At 43.1% G+C, this 23,167-nt stretch overlaps 1 protein-coding gene across 2 annotated transcripts in view; it reads left to right on the top strand.

Moving 5' to 3' along the window:
* The first annotated feature begins 3,915 nt into the window (after nucleotides 1-3,915).
* LOC134577368 (G-protein coupled receptor family C group 5 member C-like) overlaps nucleotides 3,916-23,167 on the top strand; it is an 80,736-nt gene continuing 61,484 nt past the window's right edge. For both annotated transcript variants that reach the window (XM_063436079.1, XM_063436078.1), the window contains exon 1: nucleotides 3,916-4,008. The gene's annotated coding sequence lies outside the window, so the exon portion shown is untranslated. The remainder of the gene's footprint in view (nucleotides 4,009-23,167) is intronic.

Here is a 23,167-nt window from a genome sequence, read left to right as displayed (position 1 = left end):
TCTGGAATAAAAGGGAATCATGACATGTCCTTAAGGGGTTAAAGGGATGCTCCACTGCCCAAATAAAAAAACAAGTTTAATACATAAATAAATAATCACTATTTAATAAATATACCCCAATGATAGCATCTGATTAGGCATTTTTTTCATTGGGGGTATATCTTTAGACTGTAAGCTCATTTGGACAGGTCTCTCTTCACCTACTGGTCCCATATGTCAAATGTATTTGGTTAGAATTAAGCGTTTGTCTTGTTTGCCTATTGCACAGCGCTGCAGAATAGGTTAATGCTATAAAAATGATTATATTGTAATCTAAAAACAGCTTACAAATGCTGAAGATAGCTTGGATACTGCATTTTCAAGCCCTTCCCTTCTTCCCCAGTAAAGACTTTCAGTGGCTGTCCAATTACAGATTTCCCAATGCCACTCATATCAGAAGTCTTTGCAAGACAGGTGTTCTGGGCAGGTGCTGCCTCTTGAGTGTAGCTCCACTTAGCTAACCCAACCAGGAAGTAACATAGGATTGACAGCCAGGGTGTGTAAAAAATATTAATTTATAAAAGTGACAAATTCTATTGAAATCTTCCATTTGTGTAAAATAAAGAAATCCAGCAAGCTGAAGTGCTTTAGGGGTATGCACTGTCCCTTTAACTGATGAGAACACCAACAATCTGGTTTTCCTCACAAAATAATTAGTCCCTACTTTTTCTTGTGTATAACTAAAACAAACTAAGGTGAATAATAAAACAAACAAACAAGGAGAAATAGAAGGGGGGGGGGGAATAATTAAAAACAAAAGTGGCACTACTGCTTTAACTCCACAGTAAATGTGGCAATAGTTCAGCCAGTTATATGCTCCTCGTCAGGGTCGGACTGGGACAAAAATTCAGCCTGGGCAATTAAAGGCAGAGCAGCCCACCAGGAGGTGCGGGGACAGAAAGGGGGCGTGTAATGTCACCACCATTGCAATGCACACCTGGCCCACCACCAAATGACAGTGTTTGTAAGATACTCTGTGTGGCTAGGGGCTGTAGTGTGTGTGTGTGTTCATTTCTGGGTTGTAAAGTGTGTGTGTGTGTGTGTGTGTGTGTGTGCTTATAGGGAATGTGGAGTGTGTGGGCATAGGGGATGTAGTGTGTGCATGTAAGGGCTGTACTGTGTGTTTGTGAGTGTATCTAGGGGCTCTAGTGTGTGTATGCATATAGGGGCCGTAGAGCACATGTGCATAGGTGCGGTAATGTATGCATAGGTGGTGTTGTGTGTGCAGGGAGTGTAGAATGTGTATTTATAGGGGATATAGATTAGTGTGTGTGCATGCAGGGGGTGTAATGTGTGTGTTTATAGGGGTATAAAGTATCTGAGTGCAGGGAGTATAGTGTATGTTTGGGGGGTATAGAGTCTGTTTACTGTGTGTATGTGAGTGCCAGGGGTATAGTGTGTCTATAAGGGGTATAGGTTGTGTGTAGTGTGTTTGTGTGAGTGCAGGGGGTGTAATGTGCATACAGGGATATAGAGTATGTGTATTTAACCTATTTATATATGATCTTGAAATAGGCATTGAAAGCCATGTTTTAGTGTTTGCAGATGACACAAAACTTTGTAAAGTAATAAAATGTGAGCAGGATATTGCTTTGCTGCAGAGGGAATTGGATAGATTGGGGGACTGGGCACTAAAATGGCAGATGAAATTGAAGGTAGAGAAATGCAAAGTTATGCACTTCGGGGTCAAGAATGCATAAGCAACTTACACCCTAAATGGTAGTGAATTAGGGATAACCACACACGAGAAGGATTTGGGAATTGTTATAGACAACAAATTAGGTAGCAATATGCAATGTCAATATGCAGTTGTTGAGGCCAGTAAGGTTTTGTCATGTATAAATAGGGGCATAAATTCTTGGGATGAAAATATAATTTTGCCTCTTTATAAATCGCTGGTAAGACCACACCTTAAAGATGCTGTGCAATTTTGGACACCTGTTCTAAAAAAGGATATCATGGCACTAGAAAAAGTGCAGAGACGAGCTACAAAATTGATAAAAGGAATGGAGCACTTTAGTTATGAAGAAAGGTTAAAAAATGTAAATCTCTTTAGTTTGGAAAAACGGTGCCTCAGAGGGGATATGATAACATTATACAAATAAATTTAGTGCCAGTACAAACCATTATCTGAGAATCTATTCATAAACAGGGCTACACATAGGACACAAGGTCACACATTTAGGTTGGAAGAAAGGAGATTTCATCTAAGGCAAAGAAAAGTGTTTTTTTTTACAGTAAGAGCAATAAGGATATGGAATTCTCTGCCTGAAGAGGTGCTTTTATGTTTAAACTGCAATTGGATAAATACTTGCAAAAACATAACATACAGGGATATAATTTCTGATTAGTGGTGTAATAGCTGCTTGATCCAAGGAGACATCTGACTGCTATTTTGGGGTCAAGAAGGAATTTTTTCCTAGTTTGTTGCAAAATTGGAAGAGCTTCAGACTGGGTTTTTTGCCTTCTTTTGGATCAACAGCAAAAACATATGTGAGGAAGGCTTGATGGACGCAAGTCTCTTTTCAGCTATGTAACTATGTAACTATGTAGTATGTTTGTGTGTAAGTGCAGGAGGTGTAGTATATATAAAGGGGTATAGAGTAGGGGTAGTGTGTGTGTGTGTAAGTGCAGGAGGAGGAGTGTGTATATAGGGGTATAGACTGTGTGCAGTGTGTTTGTGTGTAAGCACAGGAGGTGTAGTGTGTATGTATGGGTATAGACTGTGTTTGTATGTTAGTGCAGGGGGTGCAGTGTGTGCAGTGTGTTTGTATGTTAGTGCAGGAGGTGCAGTGTGTGTAGTGTGTTTGTGTGTTAGTGCAGGGAGTGCAGTGTGTTTGTGTGTTAGTGCAGGGGGTGCAGTGTGTGTAGTGTGTTTGTGTGTGTGTATATAATGGTTAGATATAGGCTTAAATGATTCATTTAATAATAAAAAAAATAAAATAAAAACATGTACTCCCACTTAAACCCTTGCAGAGGGGAGAGGGAGCATGCAGATACCTGGTGGCACAGTGAGAGGGAGCTTGTCGCACACAGATCCCTGGTGGTCCAGCAGGCAGGTTATTTGGTCTGTACCTCCGCAGGGTACAAACCACATCTCTCTCCCTCTCGCGAGCACCATTTTTTCAGAGCGTTGCTGTGAGTTACCATGGCAACACTCTGATAACCTGTGGATAACAGTGGATATATGCAAAAAGAAAAAAGGTTCCATCCTCACACCCCCTACGAGGTATGATGCAAGAAGGAGCCTGTGGAGACATTATTTATTTCTAAAATATTTTACCAGGAAAGATACATTGAGATTTCTCTCGTTTTCAAGTATGTCCTGGGTCCACAAAACATTGCATTGATACAACGGGGTGCAATAAAATACAAAAACAATATTAATACACAATATATACAAAATTTAACATAGAGCAGGTAGGAAATATATAATCAACCATGACACGTACATTACAAATCTTAGGCATAAATAGCTGAGTATAATGTTCTCAGCTCAGCTGTTTTGGGCTATTTGCAATTCTTTTGCCAAACCTCCAAAATCTGGTTTAGTAGATAAACCTTTTTAATTTTCATTGCTTCATTGCGTATATATTTTACAAAATGACTCTGACTCTTCCAGCCGTCCTGTTAAAAGTAACCAAAATGTCATACTGCCTCAGTGGCTCAGCATGGTGGGAGTTAGAGATTCCCAAATCTGGCTTACAAATGCAGCAGTGACAGGTGTGCGAGAAATAATATTACATTGAGTAAACCTCATGCCATCAGCTCCCTTTCTCCAATCACTCCTTTCTCTCTTTGTCTAGGAGGGGTTTGTTCTCCCTCCAACAACTTTATTAGAGGCTTGGCCTGGCATTGAGAAATGGGAGGGGGCTCACACTTTGTCTTTTCTGGATTGAAGAACTCCACGCTACAGGGTGATTGCAGAACTCCACACTGCAGAATAAAACAAGAAAGGGAAAGTTCATGGTAAGTAGTATTTACAATTTTACAGAAGCCATTCTAGACAATGCTGGAATGAAGAGTTGTAACAATAGAAAGGGACTAAGACCCCGTACAAAAGATGTTTTCCGCAGGGAAGCAGATGGATGCTGAGATGCCAGGATTCTACTGTTTGTTTCCAAGGGTTTAGTTTTGTTGCGGTATAATCAGATTAGATATTGTCTTCTTGTGATTGCAAACATTTCTGCAACAAAATAAGCAGCGTAATAATTGTGTAGCGTATTCTGGAGATTCTTCAATAAACATCAAATTCTACTGAATTGAAAAACAAAAAATTACAAAATTCAGGCTGAAGAAAAGACGAGCTGAGTTGGACAAAATTGACCTAAATGTATCCTAAAATTTAAAATTCTGTTTTTAATTCACAACAGTCATCAAATTCACCACAACTACTTAAACTCTGCCAGTGTACGTATACGTGGAGCTATATTTTAAATGTAATTTTAACAGATTATCGAAATTATGTCTTAATAATCAACTTTTGGTGTGTCTTTGATTTCCTTTTAAAAGTCTTTCCAATGTTTCAAACGATATTAACAATGGAGTTAATGTGATATAAAGCAGTACACTGGCAGTAAGTAGGTTCACAAGGAATGTAAACAAAGATCGTCATGTGAGATAAGATATTATTTGGCCACCTATGGTTTATTCGTTACGCTGGGATATTTTGCTGTTTTATTCTAACTTTATTTAGCCTGCTTTTTTCAATGCATTTCACTATTTGGTAGATAAAAAAACATTGGAAGCCCATTATCCTTTAACATCATATAGATTAGATATTTGAACTTGTGATTGTGTTAAACCACTTCTGCTGAAAAGTTGCTTCAGGTATCTACCACTGTTCTTGATAAACAGCACTTTCTCGTGCTCCCCCTCAGTCAGCTATCCTGACATTTTCAACTATGTGTTTTTGTTTAAGCATTACACTTTTTTAATAATGATTCATTGAACTTTTTAACATCTTCATTAAGGAGTTTAAGCACGTAACTTTATATTAGAGCTTACAAATGGTATGTAATTGACCATCAGGAGTTTAAAACTATTATACTGTTGAATTTTTTTTTTTTTTTTTAAATCTTAATTTAACCCCTTAAGGACCAAACCTCTGGAAAAGGGATTCATGACATGTCACACATGTTATGTGTCCTTAAGGGGTTAACCAGTGTGTATATTTTAAGTCTGTAGTCGCAGCTATATAACTCTTCATTTGGGTTCATCGTACATGCAGTGATTTTGACTGGCTAAGCAGAATGAGAGTTTCAGGTCGACATCAGTTGGGTTTCTCCAGGTTGTTCAGATCCTGAAGTCATTCTTGATACACAGCAGAACCTCTATTTCCCATTTAGATAGCTCACAGGTACTTTTATGTGGCACAGATGTTGCTGCATACCATCACAATGAACCACACAGCTGGAGTTATCTTTTTTTTTTTTTTCAGAAAAAGAGATTATAAATCTTTAGTGCTGGGCAGTAATAACAAACAAAAAAAACACACATACCATTCTGTGTTACAAAGGTTCTCTTATAGTATAATGCCAAACCAATGGATATTGAAAAGATAGCCAGGGTGCCAATTCTTAGTGACTCTTCAGAAGAATTGACAAGTTAACATCTTTTTAAGAAACATAGAAACCTAGACTGGGACGGCAGAAATGAACCGTTTGGCTCATTTAGTATGCTCAATTTTTTAAATACTTGCATTAGTCCCTGGCCTTATCTTAAGTCTAGGAAAGCCTTATGCCTATCCCTTGCATGCTTAAACTCTCTCACTGTGTTAACCTCAACCACTTCAGCTGGTAGGCTATTCCATGTGCCCACTACCCTTTCTGTTAACTAATACTTTATGATATTATTTTTATACCTTTGCCCTTCTAATTTAATACTATGTCCTCTTGTTGTGGTAGTTTTTCTTCTTTTAAATATAGTCTCCTCTTTTACTGTGTTGATTCCCTTTATATAGTTAAATGTTTCTATCGTATCCCCCCGTCTCGTCTTTCCTCCAAGCTATACATGTTAAGATCCTTTAATCTTTCCTGGTAAGTTTTACCCTGCAAACCACAAAAAACAGTTTAGTAGCCCTTCTCTGAACTCTTTCCAAAGTATCAATGTATAAAATAAAATATATGTATATAAATAAACAATAGTCTGACCCTCTGGCCATAAATTCCAACTATCCAGAAAGGGTATGATACCCGGGTGTCTTGCAGCGCTGAATATAGCAAATTCTTAATAAAGAACCAAACGCTTATCTTTTGTTGATTTAATACACAAAATTCCACAAAATTTCCACTCACCCACTAGCCACTTTTAAATAAACATTTAGCCCTGGTGAGTAGAAATCCCACCTGGTGAGTGTGCCTAGGACCCTTCAGGCGTGCAGTGGCAAGTGACTTTAGTGTAATGAAGCAGTTTTAATGTAAAGATCATACCCTTGCAGTCTCATTGCTTAACACTCTGCCATTTAGAAGTTAAATCACTTTGTTTATGTAGTCCTAGTCACACCTCTCTGCATGTGACTTGCACATTCTTCATAAACTCTTCCTGATCTAATGTCTACACGTCCTTTATTGCACAGTCTGTTTAATTTAGAATATCCTGCACTCCTGCACTGTTAATAGCTTTCTAGACCCTAAAGGAGCCTCCTATGTTTGAAAAACACTTCTTAAGCAAGTTAACATCTGATTGAAAATTCAAACTTTTTTTTCTTGCAGACTGTATTAGTCACAGCCAGAGGAGGTGTGGTTAGGGATGCTTAACAGAAACAGGAAGTGATTTAACTTTTAATTTAAAAGTTATTTAACAAAAAGAGAATTGGGTAGTGAGACTGCAGAGGCATGATCTATACACAAAAACTGCTTCATTAAGCTAAAGTTATTTTGTTGAGTATTGTGTCCCTTTAACTAGTAGTGTAGGGCATGAAATAAATAGTGTTTTAAAGCACTTGGACAGTACTTTGCAAAGCATTAGTGCATCTAAAATGTCTTTGCTGTAACTTGTGGCCTTTGGACTCTGCCTGCTTTCCATTCCTGTATACTGCCCTTCCTTTATCTGTATTACTGTTTTATTTGTCTTGTGTGCATTAGCCCTTCTACCTCCTGCAAAGGGGCCTTTTCCCATTTCAGTCCTTCTCAGATAGTCGTGATTTAAAGGGCATGCTGCTCTCCGCAATTGGCTTCCACTAACACAACATACCTTCCAACATGACATGCTTAAGCAGTGCTTATTTGGGACATGTCTTTGGTGGCCCCAGATGTGGGACCGATACCTCATAAGGACTGTTCCACTGCAACAAACAGAGGACACCAAATTCTGACATGATATTAAGTAATTGATAACACATTACGTGTCAGAACAGACAGCCAGGTCACCAGGTGCAGGGGGCAAATCCTTTATTTGCACTCCCCCAAAATCAGTTCCATGACCCTAAAAGATTGCTGCTCCCTTCTGGATTTTGTTTGTTAGTAATAATAATAGTAATAAAAATGACACAGGACAGATTCACTTTAATATCTGCTCAGTATGGCTAAAGGGGAAATTTACTTAAAAGTTAAGTAAGGTAAATTGATAAGGAAAGTGAGGTATCAAGGACTTGGAAAAATAGCTGAATTGGAATTTTGTTTTCCAGTTTGGCTACTTTGCAATTCCCTTGCAAGTTGGGGATTCAAACGGAATTTAACATGTAAGGCCAAACCAGAGAGACAGGGCTGGAAGAGTGTGTTGTGGTGTTGCTTATGTGGGGGTAGGCTGCCTGTGGTGTGTGTATGAAGGCTGCTTGTAGCGTCCATTTTGTGGGATATGGGCTGTAGTGTGTGAGTGGGGTTGTGAGAAGATAGGGGTTGTAGTGTGTGAGAGGATATAAGCGTTGTAGTGAATTCTTTATGGGAACATCTAAAGCTAAGCATTCTGATCTCATTCTGAATTATTATTGATTCTACTCCGGAAGGTCTGGAGATTTTTATTTCCCTGCTAGATGTCACAAGTTCAAGGATCAGTATTCTATAAAAAAGATAATTAAAAAAGTGTCTGATAAATAGCATTTCCAACTCAATTGTAAAAACCTTTTTTTTTTTTTTTACTTAATCTCATACTTACACGTTCTCAGAACGATAATAATAACATTCATGAACAATGTCAATGATACCAGAAGGGTAACATTAACTCTGGCAAAGTGATAGCGTTTGAGAAAACAAAAGAACGTGACGCAGAAAGAATCACTGGTTCATAGAAAGGAGATTAACGATCAAGTGACAGCAAAACTGAAACATAAACTTGTGATTCTGTACCTGGCACTAGGATATTATACTGATAGACTATGCTGTTGCTTTCAGGCAACAGCAAAGATCACAGTTATCTGGCAGTATGGCAACAAACCTCTTCGCTCAAATAAAGGTCAAATAACTGATTTAATGTATGTATGGTTAAGTAGATGCAAACATATGGAGCCAGGGTGTTTAAATAAGAAAAAAAAAAACATCATTCATTCAAGGTCACTTGCATTAATTCGAGTAAGTGGTTTTCTGTCTATGTTAAATTTAAATAATTCTGCCATTTAAAGCACACATTGATTTTAAGAAATAGGTTGGAATAATTATATTTGCCAGAAAGATAATCTAATTTGACTCATTCTGAAATATCGGTGTGTGTTCTATCTTACATTCCCAATGGTATAGTTATAGAAGGTGTCTTTTTCAAGTTCCAGGGGGCACTATGGTAGTGCAATCCCAGAGAAGGGTTTAGCTTGTACCGGACCGGGCCCTAGTCAGTTTACTAGTGTCACTTACCCCCCCCCCCCCCCCCCCCATTTCGTCACATAGGGATGGTTAATGGGGCCAATTAAATTCATGGCTCTGGAGCTCCAGTTTAAGCCTGGACCTAAGCCTAGTGTTGCCTTATGGTTAATTCTGCTCTGAACAATACTGTTCCCTTGCTCCTGGGGGTCAGTAACATTTCTGAATCACTGTTTCACAATTTCATTGAAACTTCAGTTCCTAATGCAGCAGACCAATGTATCAGGAACAAAATAATTGTGAAATCAGTGGTCTAGATATTATGTCAGCAGTTTGTTGCATAGGTAAGACATCGTAGGTCAAAACATTTTGTGAAAATGCTAAATATATGTTTGTAAACAGCATGCTGGCTCAAATCTGTTTACTAATTATTATTTATAATTAACTATAACTATAAAAACTATATATATATATATATTTTTTGATTTGTGTTTTTGGATTGGGATTAATATTCCAATAATTATAAGCTACAATACCAGTGGTCCCCAACAATTTTTGGACCAAGGTGGTATACTTCAATGGGAAAATATAAAGTCAATGTATTTGTGGCACACCTTAAATAGTTTCCTAGTAATTCTTAAATGGCATCAGCACATTGGTCCATGTCTTGGGTATGGCCACAGATGCATGGCATAAAGATGAGTTGAGTGCTAGAGCAGTGTTTTTCATAAGAATTCTGCTTAGAACATCAAAACAAACAATTGAGTATTAATGTCAATGAAAGTTGTTCCTGCTCCTTTAACTAGAATCCTTGTGCAGTATAGTGAAGATTAGGCAACTTCGAGGAAGTGTGTCTTTTAAAAACCACAATCAATACTTCCGTGGATTAGTGCACAGCAGTTTTGAATGGCTTTCCAAGAGCTTTCTCTGTCCATTTCCATGGTTGATTTAATCACCTGTAGACAATGACTTTCTTTGTTAGATCCCTTTGCTTATGTAGTCTCAAAGGGAGAAAGCATTCAACACTTAATAAAGACATAGAATAAAATTACACAGGTTTACATAGTAACAGCTGGATTTCAGAAAAGCTTATTAAAGGGACAACATCACCCAGAAAGAAACATGTTTACATGTAGAAATGCAAATATCACATATTTACTGTTAACATTACAGTAACATGTACTCATTTATTAGCTAATGAACATACAGTTTATATGAAGTTTTTCATCTCGAAGACATTATTTTATATTCAGTTTGTAAAATGTATATTTAGGTGGTCAAGCAACAAAATGTCTTTATTTTTAATAGGTTGGTCATGCTAATTTGTTTTTAAATGACTAAATATAAAAATTTGTCTAAAACACTTTCAGGATTATTTAGTAAAGTAATAAATGTCAGGAATGCAAAGTGAATTTGAAATGTAAAGGATTTCGCCAGATATCATAACAGCTCACAGCCTCTTCTCTTCTCTCCTCCAATAACTCTCGCGAGACCCGCGGAGCGTTGCCATGGCAACTGGGTCTCGCGAGAGTTATTAGCATAGAGGAGAAGAGGCTTTGTGCTGCCTGGGCCCCCTCCGCGGTAACAGGGAGCCGGGGGCCCGCGGCTGCACACATAGATAGCGATATTCGCTATCTATGTGTGCAGAGAGGGAAAGTGGGGCCCAGGACTGCCAGAGCTGATCATAATCACAACAGCGTGCTGTAGAGGTTATTTTGCCCAGAGTACCATGACCCAGTACCTGGGTAATGGGTAAAAAATGTATAGTAAAGGTTTTCTCTGTTTCCTGGGTCTCCTGGAATGGCTGGTTGATGTGCTTCTGACTTCTACAGAGCAATCCAGTCACCATTCATTGTCTGAGAGCGTTAGCTGACCACTCTCAGCCAATAAATGGTGCACTGTGCAAAAAAAACATTTGCACAGAATTAACATTAGACAGTTAGACAGCCCAGAACTCTAGCTGAAGGACCTATATCAAAAGCTGCCCACTGGAACTGTGTCTCACGGCCAAATGACTCCTGTTGATGGCTTTTGGAACAATTTAATAAAGTCCAAACTCCATAACTATATAAGGTGCACATCATCCATGCCCTATCATAGTTTTTCATAAAACATTAAATTGTTCGTTGATATAGTGTTACTTTTGTTATTGACTCTGCTGGTATAAAAACCTATTTTGGCATTCAAGACTGTGGTTAATGTTTCTTACTATTTGGTATACTTTGAGTATTTCTGGTGTCCTCGCCAAAGGTTTATTTATCTTTCTATTATCCTTTCTTAGGTTATCTGTTTCTTAACCTCACTGGAGGTTTTTCCGTTATCCCATCCATCTTGTTGACTGACAGTGCTCTCTCTCACTTTACTTTAATTCTTGCTCTTTCACCAGTTGGACATCCATTTTGAGAGAAGAGTCAGTACACAATGTTACAGAAATAGAGTCTTTAAGTGGCAATAATTATGACAGTATATATTAGACTGCCATCAGTCTGGAAATTTTTAAGATTTAGACCCATTTTTGAGCATACATGTAAAAAAACTCTGGTAAATTGCAAAGCCATATAATATTTTAATCTTACTGTTTACTTGTATAACCTCCGAAGGTCTTCATCTCCTGATCATTAAGTGATAGCAAAGCTCTACAGCTACTGATGTTAAATCTTCAAGAGCTTGCATGTGGACACAGAAGCCAGCCTTTGCACTCTTTTAAGGGTCTCATGGGTATGAGAGCTGCAATCAAGTGACTCTCTCTCTGAAATCTCTGGGTGCTGTGCAGAGCGTCTGTCTGGCATAGAGAGACTTCAGTGATGCTTTGCAAGGGCAGTTCTACTGCCTATTACACCAACCGCTACATAACAACATTGAGATACACATGAACGTGTTCCAGAATGTGACGTCATGTCTTGCCACCCTTTGCCTTTATAATGTGAAGCAGCAAGCTGAGAGAGCTGTGTGTGTCTATGAATGTGTGCTTGTATGAGTATCTTATGTATGAGTGTATGTCTATACATACAATGTGTGCTAATGTTTATTTACATGGTAATGTGTCTATGGAAGTCTGCCAATGTGTAAATATTTGCTAGTAAGTGTCTGTTTATGGGCTTGCTTGCTATGTCTATGCATATGTGTGTTGCTGATTAGGTTGATTCGTGTGTCGATATGTATGGTCATGAATAGCTAGTTATTTATTTGTAGCTAATTGTGTATGTTTTGTTTTCCTTTAGAAAAGGGGAGCCTGCAAAATCGTATTGCCCTGAGAGTGGACCTTTAGCACAGTTCCTTTAAAGACCAGTTTATGATGGTGGCTTGGAATCAAAATTAGCACTTACTAAAGGCTTTCATGCAGACCTATAAAAATGTACAACAATGCCTTACGTAATCTTCCCATAGCTGTGAAAACCCACCCTTATTCTTTTTTTATGGATGATGGGATTGACCATAATCCCCAGACATAATCTATACCATCTAATGATACAATTAAAGGCTACACTGTATTCTTAAAACAATTAAAAATAAATAAATCAAGGAATAAAATATTGAAATCATTTTTTTAAAAGGAACACTATAGGGTCAGGAGCACAAACATGTATTCCTACCCTATAGTGTTAAAAACACCATATAGCCCCCCCTGCAGTCCTCCCTGTTCCCCTCTAAATATTGTAATATCTTACCTTTATTCCAGTCTGCTGCTGCTGGCACTGCCTCGATCTGCCTGCTTGGCTGACATAATTGGAAGTGGTGTTCTGTGCCAATCACAATGCTTTCACATAGGAAAGCATTGTATTGCTGAGCTTGTCAAGGAAGCAGAGCCAGCACAAGCCAAACACAGTCCTGGCCAATCAGCATCTCCTCATCAATGCATCTCTATGAGGAAATCTCAGTGTCTCCATGCAGAGGGTGGAGACACTGAATGGCAGTTCTGCACACTGCACAGCACTGCCCCAGGAAGCACTTCTAGCAGATCTTGAGGAGTGGCTAGTGGAGGAATCTCTAGGCTGTAATGTAAACACTGCATTTTCTCTGTAAAGAGCCTGAAGGGAATGATTATACTCACCAGAACAAATACAATAAGCTGTAGTTGTTCTGGTGACTAAAGTGTCCCTTTAAGTTTTTAAAAATATATTATACATTATGTTCATTACTTTTGTTTATTCAATAAATTATTTTACTTTGTATTTTTAGAGATATTTTGTTTATAAACTCAGAAAAATATTTGTTTTGGTCAGTGTTAATTTCGGTGGCAAATTTCAGTTTAGTTTTAGTAAAACTAAAAGTCGTTTAGTTGTATTTTAGTCATCTGAATTGTTTTAGTTTTAGTCTAGTTTTAGTCGACTAAATGTCCAGTCGATTTTAGTCAACATGACTAAAATCTAATTGTTTTGTGAAAGCCTCTATCTGTCTCTTTTGCCCCTTCCACAGCCCCTCTGTATCTTTTTGTGTGTCCCCAGCCCCTCTGGGTGTTTCTCTCCCAAACCTCGGTCTGTCTCATTTGCTCCTTCCACAGCCCCTCTGTGTCCACTCAGCCCTTCTGGGTGTTTCCCTGCACAAGCCACTGTCTGTCTCTTTTGCCCCTTCCCTAGCCCCTTTGTGTCTTTTTCTCTCCATAGCCCCATTTGTGTGTCTCATGCCCCAGCACCTTGTCTCTTTCTTCCCCAATCTCGCTACGACACTTTGTGTCTCCCCAGCCCCTCCATGCATCTCATCTACCCCCTTGTGTCTCATTCCCACCAAGCTCCTCTATCTGCTCATTTCTCCCCCAGTCCCTCCATGTGTCTCCTTCTCCCAGCTCACCCATGTGTCTCATCAGTTCCAGCCCCATCATGTCTCTTTCTCCAAGCCTCCTTATGTGTCTCATTCTCCCAGCCCGTCCCTGTTTCTTATTCCCCCAGCGCTCCCCCAGCCCTCCTATGTGTCTCAATCCCCCCAGTCGCACATGTGTTTCAATTTCCCAGCCCCCCTGGTATCTTACCTGCCAGTGTTAATTTTGGTGGAAAGTTTCAATAGTTTTAGTCATAGTCTTTTGACTAAAAAGCCATTTTAGTTTTATTCATATTGTAGTCATCTAAATTGTTTCAGTTTTAGTTGACTAAATCTCAAAAAATGTAGTTGACTAAAATCTGACTAAAATTGTTAGTTGATAAAATTAACACTGGTTTTAGTAAAAAGACACTCTAAACACCATCATGACTACAGCTCATTGCGGAGGTTACAGTGCTAGAAAATCATGGGTGCAGATCGGTGTGTGTTTTTTTTTTTGTTTTTTTCAAGCAAGTTTAAACTGTTTTTTCAAAACCTGGGGATTTTCCCATCAACCTATGCCCACTTTTTTATTTTTACTTACTTTTATTTATTCATTAAATTATTTTACTTTGTATTTTTAGACATGTTTTGTTTATAAACTGCTACAGACATTATAATGAGAGATAGAGTGGAACGTTACACCCCAGTGCTCACAGTCTCTCACTGCTGATGTGAACATGTAGCCAAACAGATATTTTCAGGTGGTTAATGAGAAAATGAACCTCCTCATTATGATGTCTCTCGAAGAGCTGGTGAGTTTAGGGAGCCAGGAATTCCCCTCACTTTTGTCACAAGGGTCAGTGAGTGACAGGCACATGGCATCATAACAATAATAAAAAAAAAAGCTATATTATTATTGTGCTTGGAGAAGCCCTTTGAGTTACTTATAACTGAAAGTCAACATTTTGGTAATATTTTATTTGTTTTGCGTTTCTATTTTTTTTTTATTTTTTTTCAATTTGACAATTTTTATTTTGTCGTATTCGAAAGGGTGGGGGTACAGAAAAGAAGGGGGGGAGGTTAGTTCAAAATGACATCGTATTTCTATGTATCAGCGTCACATACAATGTGGGGTATTACCGAGAATACAGTACATGTTGTGTTAATAGTAGTCAAGCGAAGGTTACATTTCACGTTTGGCAATTCATTGACAGATTTGCATTGAAACATCTGCGAAGTACTGAGTATACATTACATCCTTCACATACATGGTAGGCTTTTACAGCATTCTTAGTTGTGTTTTGGCGGTTTCTTGTTGTTATTGAGGTCTGCCTCGCCAATGTGTGGTGTCTTATCTCGGTTAATGGTTACCGTGTCTGTTTGCTTTTGGTTTCAGAATGGGGGGTATAGGGTTCTTGGAGGTGGGGGGGGTATAAGAAAGGAGGGGGGGCCGGTTCTGTTGACCTGACACCATTCTTGTGTTGCTCCCGGTTACCTTGCCACATCTGTTGGTTCTTTATGGCATTCAGGCCTGTCCCCCCTCAACTATGTACATTGTGGGTTCTAGTTCCGCGTTGCCCTAGGTCTAGTGTGTTGGTTGGGTTGTCCCCTGGAACCTCGATCATGCCTCTCTAGTGGAGGCGCTCATCTTGTCCCTCCTGTTCTAGCGATTACCCCTCTCTACTGACTCTCTTTTCCGTTTCTTTTCGTGTCTAGCCTGTTTTTTGTTCTTATGGTTCCATCTCATCCTCTATCCCTGTCTTCTCCACATATAATTCCCACTCGTGTCTAGCTTGTGCGATGTGTTTTGCTGGGTGGAGCCGCCGGTTAGTCCCTATTTCGTAGGTCAGGTTAAGTGATGTCTGTTGTATCAGGTCTGTTCGTTTGGGTGCTTGTGTCTGTTTCCATCTCCTTGCTATCAGGAGGTTGGCATCTATTAGTATGTGGAACATTAGGCTGGCTTGCGTCTTTGTGTATGTTTCAATTGATATGAATAGTTTTCATATTTTTGACTTGTAATGCTCCCCTAATCGTCTCCTCCACTTTCCTCCAATATGTCCTAAGAACCAGGCAAGTCCACCAAGTGTGGAACATTGTGCCCTCCTCTGTTAAACATCTCCAGCATGTTTTGGGGGAATTGGGGTATATGCCCGCCAGTCTGGTTGACACTAGGTACCATCGGTATTGTATCTTGCGCATGAGTTCTAGATGGGATGAGCATCGAGATCTGCCTTTATGAGCCATGAAAGCTCGGGTCCATTGTTCGTTTGAGAATTCCGTGCCCATGTCTTTGTGCCATGCTTCTCTAAAGTTGTCTACCTGCGTTTGTTGGCTCGAGTCATTGAGTAGTGCATATAGGAGTGAGAGTGGTTTCTTGGGCATGGTCATGGATACACAAGCGTGTTCTACGCTTTTCGCGTATATCGGGGTAGTCAAGGTGGTATTGTGTGCCAGTATTCCCTTTAGTTGCAGGTAAGAGAATATCATGTTTTGCGGTAGGTCATATTCTAGTTGTAGTTCTGGGAATTGTTTCATTTGTCCCTGTCTGTACAAGTGTTTAACTAGCGTACATCCCTTGTCTATCCATTTGCGGTGGTCGAAAGTAGGGTGCGCTACATGAATGCTAAATATGGGGGTAGCTAGTGCCCAGGCGTCTGTGTACCCTTACTGTGGTTTAGCCTTGTCCCAGATTTTTAGCAGGGTTTCTGTGGTGGCGGGCATGTTTGGGAGCGGCGGGCGCCGCCCGTGCGGTACCCAGAAGAGGTATTTAAGGCTTTTGGGGCACGTCCAGGTCGATTACATCTCTATCCATTGTGGTGGATTTTGGGTTGTGTGTGCCTGTAGGGCCGTGGACACTATTGCTGCTCTATACTACGTCCGCATATCTGGCAGTCCCAACCCTCCCTGTTCTAAAGTCTTAGTAAGGATCTTCGTGGCTACCCTTATTTTTTGTGTGCCCAAACAAAACTTGTGATAGTGTTCTGCATCCGTCTCAGGTACGTGTTCGGCAGGGGGATCTGTAGTGTTTGAAGTAGATATTGATATTTTGGCAGTAACATCATTTTTACTGCTGCCAATCTCCCCACCCATGACATGTATTTATCTTCCCATTTTTTCAGCGTGTCGCTGTATTCTCTGTGTAATCTTCCATAGTTGAGGTCCATGAGACCCTGTGGATCTCTTGGAATTCTCAGGCCTAGGAATGTGAGGTGGTCATCTCTCCAGTCCAGTGGGAATGAGAGTTTGAGGTGTTCTATGGTGCTTTGTGGCAAGCCTATCCCCATCGCTTGGGTTTTTGTGACATTCAGTTTATGGTACGATTGTTCCCCATACCTCTCTATTTCCTGAAGGAGGTTTGGTAGTGATATGTGCGGCTGTGTAAGTGTAAGTAGTATGTCATCTGCGAACAAATTCATTTTGTACTCCCTCCCCCCTATCTCCATATCATGTATCGCAGGGCTTTCCCGTATCCTCACCGCCAGCGGCTCCAGCGCTAGGACATATAGCAAGGGGGACAGGGGGCATCCCTGTCTCGTGCCGTTCGTGAGTCGGAACGGCTCGGACAGAAATCCTGCATTGAGTACCCTTGCTGAGGGCTCTCTGTAGAGGGCCCTCACCACCGACACAAAGCTGGTGGGTATATCGAACTTGCTTAGCACTGCTCGTAGGATCCCCAGTGTAGGCGGTCAAAAGCTTTTTCAGCGTCGAGGGAGACCATCAGTCCCCCTCTTTGCTGGCTTTTCAGGTGATGGAGGATGTTGATGACCTTCCTGGTATTATCTGCTCGCTGTCTCCCCTTGATGAATCCCACCTGGTCATTGTGGATGATTTGTGGCAAAATGTTTCCCAACCGGTTTGCAAATAGTTTAGCGAAGAGCTTCGCGTCAGTGTTGAGGAGGGAGATGGGACGGAAGTTTTGCGGTACTGTGGGAGTCTTGTTTGGTTTAGGGAGTGTGACAATATGGGCGGCCAGTATTTCTTTGGGGAGTTCGCCCTTATGGGCTGCTTCTGTGAACATTCTGGCTAGGTAGGGTGCTAGTATTGTGGTAAACTGTTTGTAGTATTGGTTGTCGAACCCGTCCGGTCCCGGGGATTTTCCCGACTGAAGATTTTTGATTAGGTCCCCTATCTCTTGGGCCTCTATCGGTCCAGTTAGGGCTGCCTGTTGTTGTGTGTGAGCTTGGGTAGCTGCACCCCATCTAGGTATTTCCCGATGCTAATGTTAGATGGGTGTGTTGTCTGTCTGTCGTTCTGAATGTTATATAGTGAGGAGTAATATGTTGCGAACACCTCGCTTATTCCCTTGGGTGTGGAGATTTTGGTACCTGTCTGGTATGTGAGGTGAGATATTTTCTGATTCGCCTGTCTTGTTTTCAGTCGTTGAGCCAATAATTTGCTTGCCTTATTGCCTTGTGTGTAGTGTGTTATTTTGAGCTTCTGCATGTGAGAATTCATCGTGTCTAGTGCTTGTTGGTGCATGAGCTTTGTAATTTGAGTTATTTTATCTTTCGTCCCTGCAGATGGGGTCTGTTGGTTTAGTCTATTCATCTCATACAGCTCTACCTGCCATGCCCGTAGTTGAGTTTGGCGTGATTTTTTTACATAGGATGCCCTGCGTATTAGCAGGCCGCGCGCTACTGTTTTGTGGGCGAGCCATAGTGTTGCATCTGTGGTGTCTTTTGTGTCGTTTTGTTGAAAGTATGTTTGAAGGTCCCCCATCAGGGAGTTGGCAAATTCTCTATCCCTCAACAAAGAGTTGTTAATTTTCCATGGGCTGCGATGTTTAAAGTCGTAATTATTTTGTAATTCTATGGTCACTGGTGCGTGGTCGGACCACGTGATTTGCTGTATGTCGCTGTGTAGGAGTTGGTCTACCGCTGCACCTGAGATGAGGAATCCGTCTATTTTGGAGTAGGAATTATGCACTGCTGAGTAGTGGGTGTATGCTATTTCTGTCGGGTGTGTGACTCTCCAAGCATCATATAGATGATGGTTGTGTAGGAGTTTCGCAATAGCCCTGCATTGTCTCTTTAAGGGGCGGTGATGTTTCCGGTGTGGTGGTAAGGTTGTGTCAAGTTGTGGGTCAATTATGTGGTTGAAGTCTCCCCCTATCACCGTGATACCCGTCGGGATGTGGTTTATTTTGGTTAGGATTTTGTGCAAGAAATTTCACTGGTTTATATTTGGGGAGTAGACGTTTACTATGGTATATAGCATGTCACTAAACAACCCCTGGAGTATGATGTATCTACCATTCGGGTTTATGTCTGCGGAGTGTAGTGTGAACGAGACGGCTTTGTGTATTAGAATGGATGCCCCTCTAGCCTTCGTGGGAGACGTAGCGTGAAATTGGTGTGGAAAGTCGGTGGTCAGTATTGTTGGGTGATCATTGTGTCTGAAGTGTGTTTCTTGGAGGCATATTATGTCCCAGGGCTAACTTCCCTGTTAAGCAAGTGACGTTTTACTGGTGCATTGAGGCCCCTGACGTTAAAGGTACAGAGCTTCACGGTGGCTTGTGAGTGCGGTACGCCTTACATCTCACGTGACGGTCTATGGTTTGAGCGGTTCCTGCTTGCCCCAGCTTGGTCGTGCTGAGCAGTGTGTCCCTGTGTGCATTAGGTAGGTTTCCTATTGGGCTTGCGGAACCTTTGGTGACATTGGTCTGGCAATTTCCAGGCCTCGTCAATATTCGTGTGGCCATTAGTGTCGGGTTACCCACTAACCCTGATGTCTGTTTGGTAGCAATTTGCCCAACATGTGGGGCGAAAACATAGCATAGAACAAAATACATCAATACAGTAACATAAACGAAAGTATTTACATAAACATTCCTAACAACTAGTGGTGCCGTTGAGCCGGCGTGGCACTGCATAGTCGTGCCTTGGGGTAGAGGCTTATGGCCTCACATCCTTTGTGAGCTGTCTCCCTCTGCGGCTATTTTTTTGTTTTGTACATTGGAAAGTTCCAACTTTTGTCTAAAGCCTTAGATATTAAACTGATTACAGGTGTTTTTTATTTTATTTATTTTTTTGGACTTTTCTACCACTATAATATATCCCTGCATAGGGGGGGCGCATGTGGATGTCTCTCTGGCTGTGCACCTCCTATTCGGGTGGGTATGCTAGGCTGGTGCGTCTCTGCTCATTGGCCAAGGTGGGGATTAGTAGCCCAGGTTGAGCGGTCCCCTGGTCCCTCTGTGCTATACAGTAGAAACCCCCACCTGTCCCCTTGCTCAATCAGGAGCATATAAGTTACACCGTGTATGTAGTGCAATACAGTACTTTACCCTGCCCCATAGTTGGCGGTCTTGTGCTTTTAGGTGCCATATGCAAAGTCCACATGCAAAGTCTCTGTCTCTTATCTCTTTTTCGCCCTCTTCCATTCCTGTGGGGCCTTAGCCCTATTCCTCTCTTGTTCCGTCGTTGGTATGACAGTTATGTTCCAATCCCGCAAGATTCTTAGGCTGTCCTCCGGGGATCCAATGACGGTGGTTTTCCCTTCTCTCATCACCAGAAGTTTGGTGGGGTAGCCTATATGGGAGATGATTGTCCCTGAGCTGTGTGGTTATGTCTCGGAAGTCGCGTCTTCTTTTTAAGGTGTATGAGGAGATGTCCGCATATATGGTGGTCCCCTTATAAGCGGTTGGTAATTCTTTCCTTCTTCTGCTGGCATTGAGTATTGCTTCCTTAGCGTGATAATAGTGCATTCGTAGTAGGATGTCTCTTGGCGTGTCAGCCGGTAAGAATTTTGGATTGGCGGTTCTGTGGATCCTATCCAACAGGAGCAGATCCTGTGGTAAGTCTGGAGCCAGTTCCCTCAGCAAGCCCGTGATATGAGCGGTGAGGTCTTCTGTTTTAACCGCTTCGGCAACTCCCCTTATTCGCAGATTGTTGCGGCGTGCCCGGTCTTCCATATCCGCAATTTTGAGGTCCTGGCTGTCCAGTCTTGCAACCAGGCCCTCTACAGTGTCAGCCATGGAGTTGTGAGCCTCCGCCATTTCTGAGAGTTGATCCTCTGCGTGCGATATGCGCTGGCCTATATCTTGTATTTCCTTTCTTAATTCTTTGATGGCGCTGTCCATCTTCCCCACAATCTTGTCTGACATCTCTTCCAGAAGTTTTTTCAGGGTATTATGGGTCAGTGGGCTGTCGTGTTCACACTCGCCATGCAGGGTCCCTGTTTCGAGTTCCCCTCCGGCGCCATCTTGTAAGTGCTCTGCCTGATTTGAGGCCTTACCCTGTCCTGCCCTCGAGGCAAAAAAATTGCTTTTCTCTCCCCTCTCTCCGGTCCGCTTGCTTTTGGGCTGGGATATCTTGGCTTTCAGTGGTTCTTGGTCGCCTTTGTCGGCTTTAGCTTGTTTTAATGTCTCCTAATTAGTCGTCGCGGCACGGAGCTCTAGCTACATGCGGCTGCTCCAGTCCGCGTCCAGGACACGCCCCTTCTATTTATTTTTTAAATAGTTATTTATTTATTTTTACACCAAATTTTTTAAACACAAGTACATTATGGATTTTTATTTGGCCTATTTTGGGGCTGAAAAAAGAAGACATCAAATGGTTTTATTTTTATTTACAGGTATTTAGTTTTCTTGTTCCCCCGCACTATTTTTAGGATGAGAGGGGTAGGTAGGAATTGATTTAATTTTTTTTGGGTGTGGGGGGGGTGACTAGGGGCTTGTGGACCCCTAGTCACCTGGGGGGTTTACATTTAGCCCAGGGCCGGCGCCACCTGTAAGGCGACCTAGGCAGCCGCCTAGGGCACAACTTATCAGGGGGCGCCGGATCCCTGTCCCTGCTGCGCCTCCTCATGCTGCGCCGCCTGAGCGCTTTAACAAGCCCCAGGCGGCGCAGCACTGCTGCATGGAGGGCGGCCGGGTTTCAGTGACCGGCAGGAGGGAAGCGCAGAGCGCTCCCTCCTGCCGGTCTCTCCATGTAGCGTGGCCGGGTGGCGCGGAACCCGGGACAGGAACCTCTGTTTCCTGTACCCGGTCGCCGGCGGACTGAAGGGAAGCGCTCACTGAGTGAGCACTTCCTGTCAGTCCGCCGGCGGCCGGGTACAGGAAACAGAGGTTCCTGTCCCGGGTTCCGCGCCGCCCGGCCACGCTACATGGGCAGGAGGGGAGGGTAAGGACCACTATGGGAGGGGGGAATAACGGACCACTAGGGGAGGGGAGGGGGCAATAACGGACCACTAGGGGAGGGGGGGGGGAATAACGGACCACTAGGGGGGGAATGACGGACCACTAGGGAAGGGAGGGGGGGATAAGGACCACTGGGGGGAGGATAAGGACCATGGGGGGGTAAGGACCACTAGGGGAGGGAGGGAGAGGGGGGGATAAGGACCACTAGGGGTGGGTAAGGACCACTAGGGGAGGGGAGGGAGGAAAAGGACCACTGGGGTGGGTAAGGACCGGGGGGGGGGTAAGGACCAGGGGGGTAAGGACCACTGGGGGGGTAAGGACCACTTGGGGGGGTAAGGACCATGAGGGGGGGAAAGGACCACTAGGGGAGGGGAGGGAGGATAAGGACCACTAGGGGAGGGAGGGAGAGGGGGGATAAGGACCACTGGGGGTGGGTAAGGACCGGGGGGGTAAGGACCACTGGGGGGGTGGTGGTAAGGACCATGAGGGGGGGTAAGGACCACTAGGGGAGGGGAGGGAGGATAAGGACCACTAGGGGAGGGAGAGGGGGGATAAGGACCACTAGGGGAGGGAGGGGTGGACAAGGACCACTGGGGGGGGTAAGGACCATGAGGGGGGGGTAAGGACCATGAGGGGGCGGTAAGGATCACTAGCGGAGGGGAGGGAGGGAGAGGGGGGGATAAGGACCACTAGGGGAGGGAGGGGGTGGATAAGGACCACTGGTAAGGACCAGGGGGGTAAGGACCACTGGGGGGGGGGGGGTAAGGACCACTGGGGGGGGTAAGGACCACTGGGGGGGGTAAGGACCACTAGGGGAGGGGAGGGAGGATAAGGACCACTAGGGGAGGGAGGTAGAGGGGGGATAAGGACCACTGGGGGTGGGTAAGGACCAGGGGGGTAAGAACCACTGGGGGGGGGGTAAGGACCACTAGGGGAGGGGAGAGTAAGGACCACTAGAGGAGGGGGAGGAAGGACCACTAGGGGAGGGGAGGGTAAGGACTACTAGGGGAGGGGAGGGTAAGGACTACTAGGGGAGGGGAGGAGGGAGGAAGGACCACTAGGGGAGGGGGAGGTAAGGACCAGTAGGGGAGGGGAGGGGGGGAGCAAGGACCACTAGGGTAGGGGAGGGTAAGGACTACTAGGGGAGGGGAGGAGGGAGGAAGGACCACTAGGGGAGGGGAAGGTAAGGACCAGTAGGAGAGGGGAGGGGGGGAGCAAGGACCACTAGGGGAGGGGAGGGTAAGGACCAAGGACCACTAGGGGAGGGGAGGGTAAGGACCACTAGGGGAGGGGTGAGTCAGGACCACTGGGGGGAGGGGGTGAAGGAACACAGGGGGAACGGGGTGGGAAGGTAAGGACCACTGAGGGAGGAGGAGGGGAGGTCCACTAGGTGTTTGGGAGAGGGAGGACCACTAAGGGGGGGAAGGACCACCAAAGGGGGGTAAGGAGGGAGGACTACTAAGGAGAGGGAAGGAGGGTAAGGACCACTAAGGGGGTGGTGGGAGTAGGGGAAGGTCTACTA

The sequence above is a fragment of the Pelobates fuscus genome, chromosome 11, assembly GCF_036172605.1.
Source record: "Pelobates fuscus isolate aPelFus1 chromosome 11, aPelFus1.pri, whole genome shotgun sequence".
Lineage (NCBI taxonomy): Eukaryota > Metazoa > Chordata > Amphibia > Anura > Pelobatidae > Pelobates > Pelobates fuscus.
This window is presented reverse-complemented; position numbering and strand designations above follow the sequence as displayed.